General features: G+C 35.3%; 1 non-coding gene across 1 annotated transcript; it reads right to left on the reverse strand.

Moving 5' to 3' along the window:
• Nucleotides 1-10,967: 10,967 nt before the first annotated feature.
• LOC148570166 (small nucleolar RNA R71) lies at nucleotides 10,968-11,075 on the reverse strand. Its single transcript, XR_015908448.1, has one exon. It is a non-coding gene; the product is annotated as a small nucleolar RNA R71 (small nucleolar RNA).
• Nucleotides 11,076-11,293: the final 218 nt, after the last annotated feature.

Genomic DNA, 11,293 nt, shown 5'->3' on the forward strand with positions numbered 1-11,293 from the left:
CCTCCCGGGCACTATTACCACAAATCCTATGGCACTTCCTCATCTCTATGCAAAATTCAGCATCCACAACAGAAACACACAGCAAGACAAGGGAGTCCAACCAATCGGACATCCCCTCAGGAACTCGGGAAGACATGTCTACAATGTTATTGCGAGAAGACATGAGGCCAACTAACCCTACAATAAGAAAAGAAGATGGGGTTACCAAAAACATCTCGGACAAGGGAGAAAATGACTCGATTAATACGATATAGGTAAAGAAACAGAAAAGGAAAACCCCAAGACTCAAGCCGACATCCTGGGGCATCCTTTGGAGGTAGTAACAAAGCAATGTTTCCAGGAAAATCTACAGCATCTCTCAAACAAGAAAAAGACTTCAAACAGCAAGCATTCTCCACCAAAGTAAAACACAAAAGTCATTACAGTCTACCAGCAAAAGCATTCCCAAAAATCAAGTACGCTAAGAAGAAACCATCAAAGGTGCGAACTTTTTCAGAATCAGGCAAAGCAACTGTCAAATAAAGCAAGAAACAGATGCGGATTCTTCTGGATAAACGGTATCCAAACAGAAATAACAAAGAACATGTAAAGCCCTAAAAGCATTAAGCAAAAGCAAAAAAGGATCATGCAGAAGAAGAAGAAACTCCCAGAAACGCACATTTCAACAACAACAGGGCACAATGAAAACAGGAAGATCCCAACTTTCTCTAAAGGAGGATCAAAATCAAAACCTCATCACAAAGACAAAAACAAAAAGAAAGCACGAAACGGGACTAACCTGGAGGCGAAAGAAGCTTCGAGGAGAAAAATGGAGGCGCAGAGACGAAAGCTGCCCAGAAAATCGCCAAACAAGCGCCACAACACAAGAAAGCAGAAGCGCAAGCAAAAGACAGAGAGCAAAGAGAGCAGAGAAAGAAGTTACGAAAAGGGCGAAGGAGAGAAACCGTTTCTGGGTTTTCAAAATCAAAATAAAAAGCCAAAAGGAAACGGGGCAATTAATGCTAAAATTAATAAAGGCATTAAACCCTCGCACGTTTCCAAAGCGCCGATATAAAAGCGTGCGCTTTTAGAGGAAAACGTTCTACATTCAAAAGCTTCTACAAAAGAATCGACAAAATGCTTGAGTTCGGCTTCACTAGAGAAGGACCGAAGTCAAGAACTCGACCTCAAAAAGAAGACCGAGCTCAAACAGGGGCACTGTTCATACCCTGGGTCGAGATGACCAGGCCGGGATGTTCAGTAGCAAAGCGACGGACCTCTTTAGGTCAAGCGGACCAACCTCTTTTTAAAGAGCTCGGCCAAATCAACAGGAGAGCCCAGTAAAGGGCCCAAATAGAGGAGCACGACCCAAATCCAAAGGCAATCCGAGCCTATAGAGATAAAGGCGGTTCCCTTAAAGATAAGCTTACTTCACTCAAGATAAAGATAAGATAAGATAAAAATAACTAACTTATCTTATCAGAAAGGTCGGCCCACACTACTATAAATACACTGGAGCACCCAGGTATAACTCATACTCTGATTCTACTAAAAACCTGCTTAATACCCGTGCTAACTTAAGCATCGGAGTCTCTTGCAGGTACCCCCCACCCTCCGGAGGCCAAGGATCAGCAGTGCAGCAAGTCCAACAAGTCGGACGCAACAGCTCCGGCTGCCACCAGCCAGCCGGACACGTCATCTCCGACCAGTACTAAAGATCTCATCCGAGATCGACCTACAGTTTCAGGTAACCCTCGAAACAGTCACTCTGTAGACATGACACATGACAGAGCACAATGGCGTCGTTTGATTCATTTAGCCGACTCCACTTAGTGGGACAAGGCTTTGTTGTTGTTGTTGTTGTTGTTTAATCATCACATGCATAGACATGACTATTTTCCATGTGCAATTTTTTTTTATTTTCTATTCTCATTCATGAAGAAGGATGTTATTGATTTTTATATTTTTATATTTTTATTGTTAATTAGTTATGACGATCATAAATATGTGTTACTAATATTTTGATCTTAGCATACAGTACTTTACATATAAATTGTGGCAATTTGTAGAATATTTATTTAAAATTGGCAAGAGAGTAAACTATTAAAATGGTACTCAAAAATTCGTAATGCAGACAAAACGAATCTCAAAAAATGCTAATGATAAATAAGTTCTTGAAAGATTTAAAAACTCAACAAAAAGAACTAAATATTAAATGTTAAAAAATTATTAATTTCTGAATTTATTTATGGACAATATATATATCAATCGTAATCACAGAATTAAGTCATGTTACATTAAATGACTTGTATAATGGTAATCTCATTTATTGTTATAAATATTAAATTAAATAAATCATTATTACTTTTGATTTGGAATTAAATGAGAATAAAACCATATATACTATTTTATTTGGGATTTAGAGTTTATTAATATGTGTCACACTCAAATATAAAGTGACTTCAGAGTTATGGTTCTCAACACATCAAAGCCACCTTTGTAATTCTTTTCTCATCAGAAAAGTTACAATTCATCCCTATCAAGAATACCAAAGGCTTTGGTTGAGAAAAATTAAATAACCAAACTCTTCTAATCATGTTTATGAATTTAGGTACACTTTCACACTCAAATATTTCTTTTTTAATAATTTAACATGGATGATCTTGAGATTAAGAAAATAAAAAATTTTCGACATGTAATATTAGAGCTATCCATAATTGAATTATTGATAAAAAAAAGATTTAATTCAATTGTTAAGATTGGATCGTTTTTTGCGATCGTTAATGATAGAATTCAAAGTCGGTTACGTAAATTATGTATGATTATATATATTTTTTGGTCTATTTGAGATTAGAGATTCAAAACCTCCAGTAATGTAAAGTTCGTGTGTGTTGAATCATTTTTTTCTCCTTGCTCTCTTTCTTTGTTGTGTCTATTAATATATGCTACACCTGATGAATTGTAAGACATGGAGTCTTGAATATATACCTTCATTCATTAACAAAAGATTTAGAAACTTTATTCTATATATATATATTGGTTAAAAGGTTCCATTGTTTTTTGCTTGGGTCTATTCGAAAAGACGCAATATATACACATGGTTTAGTAATTATGAGTTTTTTCTTTTGGATTTTTATGGATTCGATCCATTATGTTTGATCACAAAAGGCATAAATTGTATTTTGTACCATGACATATATATTTTGAAGGATTTATTTATTCTTAAGGTTTTAAAAGAATAATGAATAAAGTATTATTTTGGTTCCTATCGTTTGGGTCGAATTTTACTTTGGTCTCTAAAGTTTTAAACGTTTTATCTTAATCCCAAAAATATTTAGACATTTTATTTCAACCCGAACAAAGTTTTAAGTGGTTCAATGTTGTCCTATCATTAAATTTGGCATAAATAATTTGCATATTGAAGAGCTAGTAGCATTTAAGTTCAGTATATAAGTAAAATTGAATCACCAACAATCACTAATATAAAAGTTTTTTCTTTAATTTTAAAGCGTTGATGATTAATTGTTAGGCTTTTGAATTTTGTATAAAAAGGAAATTGAGGAGAATTGTTACAAGAAGGTTTTGGTTATGTTTTTCTAACACATGAAAGAAGATATGACTTAACTAGTAACGTTATTAACATCCACGTCACTCATTTTGTTAATTATTATTGTCAAATTTAATAGTATGATCATATTCAACATGTTTAAAATTTTTTGAGATAGAAATATGGCGTTTGAAATGTTAGGGACAACTTAGAATATTTAGTGTGCTCTTATATGCTTATATGGATTGAGTTATGTGTTTCATTCTGATGGATCAATAATTTTTTTGGCACATGATTGTAATCAGTGATGCCTACGTATCTTTAGTAGTTTCTAGGTTTATTTTTGAATAGTTTTCTTAGATTTAATTCAAAGGTCTTATGTTTTTAGTGAAGTTTTTATGACTAATTATATGTTTGGAGTTATTTTAGAATAATTGTGTTTTCAAGCTTTGTTTTAAAGTAATCAAGATAAAAGTAATAAGAAAACACAAAGTACACTCCCAGGAGAAGGAAGAGAAGTTGGCGCTAGGCTTTAAAGACCTAAGCCCAGCTCTAGGACACCAAGCCCAATGTCCAAACCTCCAAGCCTGGCACCTTCGTAGACCTGAAAGGGCAAGAAGGGCTGTTGCCCAGCTTCCAGAAGAGGCGCCCAGCGCCACCCAATTTCAATACACTGGGCACCCAGCGCCAAGTCTCGGACCCGCCTTCAAGTGATTTTTCACTCTCAGTGGCCCAAAATTGCATTCAAGTTAGGCGCCAACTACTCAAGCCTAGTGCCAAGTTCAATATCTTCTCCCAGGAAGCTTTAACTCAACTCAAAAGATTCAAAATTTGAATGATTAGTTAGCATTAACTTCTTCTAGAAAGATAAGATTTGTTTGTTAATATTTAATTTTAGATTAAATTTGAATTGTTATTTTTATCTATTTTATCCTTCAAAAGATAAGATTAGATTTAGTTTTTAAATTTGAATTCTAAGTCAGAAATAGAAGATAAATAAATCAACGTATGGTTCACATAGGGAATCATCAATCATCAAGTCATAACTGGATTCATCCAGCACCTTAGTAGTTTTAGATTGTCATGAGTAACTAAACCTCTCTTATTAAGGGTTAGGAGCTCTGTTTACTTTCTATGGATCGGTAATATAAGTGTTTTCTTTATTTTGATTAATGCATTAATACTTTTTCAAGATTGAGTCTCGTCCTTCATCTTTAATAGTTAGAAGTATTAGAAAATATTCTAATTCTGTCTTGGATTCTGTTATTACTTTGAAAAATTTAATATTGGAATTAGCTTGAAACTCTTTCTCATGATGTTCAACTTGACTAGGAAGAGTATTTTGAAAGTTGTGTGGCTTTAAATCGAAACCCTGCTTAACCTCTTTTCTTAATTAGTTGACCAAAGAATTGGCGATTAATTAAGTTAAGAGAAATTGAGTTGTCAAGGAATTGGAATTTAATTATAAATGATTTCTCGTGAAAGTATTTTATATGAGTCAAGGCAAGAAAATATAAGCATTACCTTTTCTAAAAGTTAAACATCTCCAAAGCCTTTAACATCTCATTCACTAATTATTTCCCCAAATTCATAAGCATTCTCTCATTCACAAACAAACACTCTCCTTCACTGTTCTTTATTACTTCAAAAGTCTACTTCAAGATTCACATCCTCTTGTCAAAGTTTGATCGATCTAATTTGAAGGTTCAACTAGAAGCTGTTTGCCTCAATCTTTTAATTCTCGCGGGAACGATATTTACTTACTGTGGTATTGCTTAGACCAATTTGGTGCACTTGCCAATATACGAGTGTATCAAGTTTTTCTTGGCTCATCAAATTTTTGGTGCCGTTATCGGGAATTAATTGAGATTGGCAACATACATCCGATTAAATCACTAACTTAGATCTTGTTTTATTTTATTTATTTTGTTTAGTCTTATTTTCTTTTTCTTTATTTTTCTTCTTCATTCCACACGGTACGTGTGATTTCTTTTTGTTTTTGTGCATGCAAGGAAAGAAGATTGCATTCTCTTCGATCCTAAAATAGAGAAGACACTTGCATAATTAAGGAAGAAATCAAGGGCTAGGAGAGAAGAGGTAGAGAGAATGGCAGAGGAGAACATTAATGTGAGAAGGATCTTCGTGATTACACCACGCCTTCCATTGATAGCTGCGGAAGTAGCATAGTGAGACCCACGGTTCAAGCAAATAACTTTGAATTAAAGCCCTCACTAATTCAATTGGTACAACGAGACCAATTCAGTAGTAGCCCTCAAGAGGATCCTAATATCCATATAGCTAATTTTCTACAGTTATGTGACACAGTAAAAAGTAATGGAGTTAGCACCGAAGCCATCCGGCTAGGGCTATTTCTATTCTCTTTGAGAAATAGAGTCATGCAATGGCTCCAAGCTCAACCTTTGAGCAGCATTATCTCTTGGGAGGATTTAGTTAGCGAATTCCTAACTAAATACTTTTCACCCTAAAAGTTGGCCCGGTTGATGAATGACATCAATTTCTTTTTCTAAAACGATGGTGAATCACTCTATGAAGTTTGGAAAGGTACAAAGAGATGCTAAAAAAAAATACCCACATCAGGCTTTCCCTGAATGGCTTTAAATCCAAACTTTTCATGATGGAGTCTCTCAAGCCTCAAGAACGATGATCGACTCATTGGCAGGAGGTTTTTTATATAGAAAGACGCTTGAAGAAGCATTGAAATTGATAGAAATAGTGGCGGCCAATAATTTCATGTATTCATCCGAAAGGTCCAGCAAAAAAGGGTGTGATGGCATTAGACACCATGGATGCAATTCTAGCACAAAATAGAATTATGTCCCAATAACTCTCCTCACTCACAAAACAACTAGGACATAAGCAAGTTTTAGCCATTAGAACTCAAACCTCATATGACTTGTGTGGAAGAGTACATCCAAGTGAAGGGTGTGAATGATGACACGTCATCTTAAGAGATTTTTAGGTCTTTTTATTATTCATTTGTTTAGGTTTTATCAAATTTCTTAATGTTTTTTAATAGAATTCAATAAATAATCAAATGTTTGGAGTTAGGATAGTATTTTTTGCATTTTCAGGAGTTTTTGGCTCAAAAACAAACAAGAATCAAGGCTTTTTCATAACAAAAACACAACTACAGTATAAGCGTAGCCTAAGGAACAAAAGCATGCCTAAGAAAAAGTGGAGCTAAGACAACACACACTCCTGACGGACCCCTCCTTGCTCCTGCACGCTTGGTGGACAAACCCCACGCCTAGCGGCCTATCAACACGATCGGCGGCCCCTTCCCACGCCCGGCGGACTCCCATGCGTTCCTCCTGCACGCCCGGCAAACCTGCACCTACGCCCGGCGTATGTGTGCCCCTAAAAGGTGAATTTTTGGGATTTTTCCCAATGTCCTTTAATACAAACCCGACTTAAAGCTAATTATAACTCTCAAGAAGCAACAATTAAGACCCAAGCTTAATTCATTAGAAGCCTTAATCACATCTAAAATATTGAAAACTCTAGAAGATTAGTTATATAATTCTTTCTAGAAATATAAGAGATTTGGTTGTTAGGATTTGATTTGAATTATTGTTTTGAATTTGAAATTGAAGTCAGTAAGTAGTTATCTTATCTTTCTCTCCAAGAGATAAGATTAGGATAGTTTGATTTTGAATTCTATAATTTAGGATATAAATAAGTGAACCTTGTACAAAGAAAGACATTCGGTTCTTCAGCATAGTTTTCCTTCTCATTTTCTTTACTTTTTCATGGGTAAGTAATTCTTTTTCAAAGGGTTAGATGCTCTGTTTATATTTTCTATGGGTTATTAATCTAAGTTTATTTTATTTTGAAGTTTTGCATTGATCTATTTCATAATTGAGTTATTCGTTCTTCATTCAAATTAGTGGTATTGGAAGGTATGCTAATCTCTTTTGAATTTTTTTATTATAATTGAAAATTTTGATATTTGAATTATAGCTTGAAAACTCTTTCACATGACTCTTTGAATTTGGCTAGGAATAGTGGTTCAATTAGTGTGCGACACATACATGATTTTCAATCACTCTAATTTTGAATAAGTGACATATAATTTGGATTAGAACAACTTTTGAAAATTGTGTTTTTATTCTAAGATTTAACTAGACAGGACTAGCTTGAATACGTGATATATAATTCGATCTAAGGACTAATTTTAAATCTTATTTAAATCTAAATCAGTTTTTGTGCTTAACCTCTTTGATTAATTAATTGACCACTAATTAATTATTGAGAAACTGTGAAACCAAGGAATTGGAAATCACTTACTAAAGATTTATCGTGAAAGATCATTGCATACTTCAAGATAGGTAAACAAGATTTGATTTCTCTAAGAGCATAAACATCTCTGAAATCCTTGATTCTTACCATCATTGTCTTCTCTCAAATCAACATCCAAGTTCTCTGTATGTAAGCATTCAAGCATTCAAGTTCTAAAGTTCTCAACAAGACTCAATCTTGCCCTCTTCTATTCAGGTTCTTTTAATCTAATTAGGCATTTAATATGATATTTGCTTGCTCAATCTTTTAATTCTTGTGGAAACGGTATCCACTCACCGTGGTATTACTTGAGTGATCCGATGCATTTGTCGGTATCCTTAAGCTTTAATTTTCACTCATAAAGTTTTTGACGCCGTTGTCGGAGATTAATTGAGATTGACAACATAACGTCCGATTAAATCCTAATTTAGATATTGTTTAATTTCTTTTTTTTCTTTTGTTCACGTTTAGTTTCCTTATTTTTTCTATTCTACGTTCTTTTTTCTTTTCTTTTATATTTTTTATTCTATTACATTTTTTTTACATTATTTTCGTTCTTTACCTTATTTAAATTCCTTCTTTTTTTTCTTTGTATGTCGCAAGGTACGCTTGATCTTATTTTTATTGTTGTCTTACATGCAAGAAGGAGGAGTCCCACACCTCCTCTCCAATATGATCCTGGAATAAAGTTAACTCTATTTTTATTAAGAAATAAAGCAAGAGTCAGGAGACAAGAAGAAGAAAGAATGGCAAACGAGCAAAACAATGCAAGAAGGACCTTTGGAGATTACAACACACCCACCTTTGAAAGCTGTGGAGACAGCATAGTGAGACTCACAATTCAAGCAAATAATTTTGAACTAAAGCCTTCACTCATCTAATTAGTACAGAGGGACCAATTTGGAGGTAGCCTGATAAACCATTATTTTATGATTCATATTGTGTTTAATTGTGTGGTTTTATCAAATCTTTACCCACTTATTCATATGATAAGCATGTATTTACAATTCCTTCCCAAAATCACTCCATGGTTGAAAACTTGCTTCCTAGAGACTTTTAATTATGTATTTTAATTCTCCTTTATCCCATTCGATGCCGTGATTTGTGTGTTAAGTATTTCAGGCTTCATAGGGCATGAATGACTTGGAAATTGGAGAGGAGGCTTGCAAAAATGGAAGAAACACAAGAAACTAAGGAGATGACCAGCGAGCAATGACGCGAGCGCATGGCCCATGCGAACGCGCGGAGTGAAGAATTCACAGCGACGCGGACGCGTGCCTGGCGTACACGCGTGGATTGGAGTCTGCACACATGACGCGAACGCGTGAACGACGCAAATGCATGACAAGAAAAAACGCTGAATGACGTGAATGCGTGGACGACGCGCACGTGTGACCTGCGCGATCTGCAAAAATAACAGAATACGCTGGGGTGATTTTGGGCCGCTTTTTGACCCAATTTTCGGCTCAGAAACACAGATTAAACCTAGGAAATATGCAGAGACTCAACAGGCATCCACACACATTGAGATTCATCACATTAGGATTACACTTAGTTTCAGATATGAGTTTTGAGAGTTACATTACATTGATAGTTTTATGCTTTTGCTTGGATTTTTGGATGCTGAAAGTCATTACCTCCGTTGAAGACATTACTTTAGTTTGTTTCCTTATTCCTTTATTTTTAATTAGTTACTCATTGACTCTATTCAATTAAGTATGTTACATTTTGAATTTATTAATATATGAAGTTATTTTTATTTTAATTAATTTTAATTCTCTATTTTAATTTAATTAATCATGTCTTCTCATATTTTTATGATTATTAATTTCATGTCAATGGAGTATAATTTCTACTTGACATGGGGGTTAATTAAGAGGTGATACTTGAGTTGGAATGCTCAAGTGCTTGGTTAAACTGGACGTTGTTAGCTAACTTCATACTTACTAACACTAGACCTCCCCAAGGGAGAGGGCTAGGATCTGAGGGTAAGAGTTAGTTCAATCACCATATCCTTTCTTATTTAAGTAAGGGAAAATCGAGTGAGAACAACAACCTTTTTACACCACACTTGAGAAGATCCCAACAAGGATAGAAGTTCCACTTAATTATTTTCCCAGTCAAGACTTTTTATTCAGAATATCAATAATTATTTTTAGTTTATTTTTATTGCCTTAATTTACAATTATTTTAATTACTTGTTATCAAACTCAACTTTCTGGGAATTTTCTGATTAATAAATTAGCACTCTTTCCTGCAACTCGTTGGGAGACGACCTGGGACTCATATTCCCAGTATTTTATTTCTAAAATTTGTGACAACCCTTTTTAAATTGGTGAGGCAGATCTTAGCTGGTTAAGAGCTATACGTGCAACACTATCTCTTAATTGAAATCTCTTAATTGGTTAACTTCTGTCACACATCAATTTTTGGCGCCATTACCGGGGAGTTGCAATAGTGTGCTAAATTATTAATTAGTGTATATATTTTATTTTATCTGCATATTTTATTTTTATTTCTGTTACCATGAGTTACATGTCTTTCTCATTGAATGACGCGTTCATTGCCTGATCCGAGTTTAGTCCCATTTGACCCTGAAATTGAAAGAACTCTTTCACATATTAGACAAACTCGACGTTGGTTAGCCTCCGAGGGTGGTGAAGTGGTTATTATCAATTCACCAGTATCATCTGAGGGCGAATCTAAACTGCCATCTGAGAGCGAGACAAGCTCATTTACTACTGATCCAGTTGATTTACGTGCAGGAAACATGGCAGCACCTAGGAGGATTACTCTCCAGGAGGCAGGAGCCCCAGATTTTACACTGCAGCCATACCAAGTGCATCACCCAACTGCAGCTACAGATTTTGAACTAAAAACCGCACTGATCAACTTGATGCCTAAGTTTCATGGCTTACCTGCTCAAGAGCCTATCAAGCACCTTAGGAATTTCCAGACAGCTTGTTCTACTGTTAGGCGTCATGGTGCAGATGAAACTTCTATCCTGTTAACCGCTTTCCCGTTTTCTCTTGAGGGAAAGGCGATGGAGTGGTACTACTCCCAACCTGAAGCAACTATTACCAACTGGGATACACTCAGAAGAGAATTTTTGGAAAAATACTTCCCAGCTGAAGTCACAGATAGACTGAGAAAAGAGATCTCCTGCATTGTTCAAGGTGAATCAGAGACTCTCTATGAATATTGGGAGCGCTTCAACAATCTCCTGGACGCATGTCCCCATCACATGATTGGTAAACTAGTACTGATCAGCTACTTCACTCAAGGCATGAACCCCTAGGATAAGACCACACTGGAAGGTGCCAGTAATGGTTCTCTGAAAAAGTACAAAACTGCAGATGAAGCATGGCAACTGATCAGCGACTTAGTTGAGTCTACTAGAAATCACAGACAGAGGCGCTACCCCAAAACTGTTGCAGAGATTTCCACTAGAATAGAGACTACTGCTCT

The sequence above is a fragment of the Arachis ipaensis genome, chromosome B3, assembly GCF_059453495.1.
Source record: "Arachis ipaensis isolate K30076 ecotype BB chromosome B3, ASM5945349v1, whole genome shotgun sequence".
Taxonomy (NCBI): domain Eukaryota; kingdom Viridiplantae; phylum Streptophyta; class Magnoliopsida; order Fabales; family Fabaceae; genus Arachis; species Arachis ipaensis.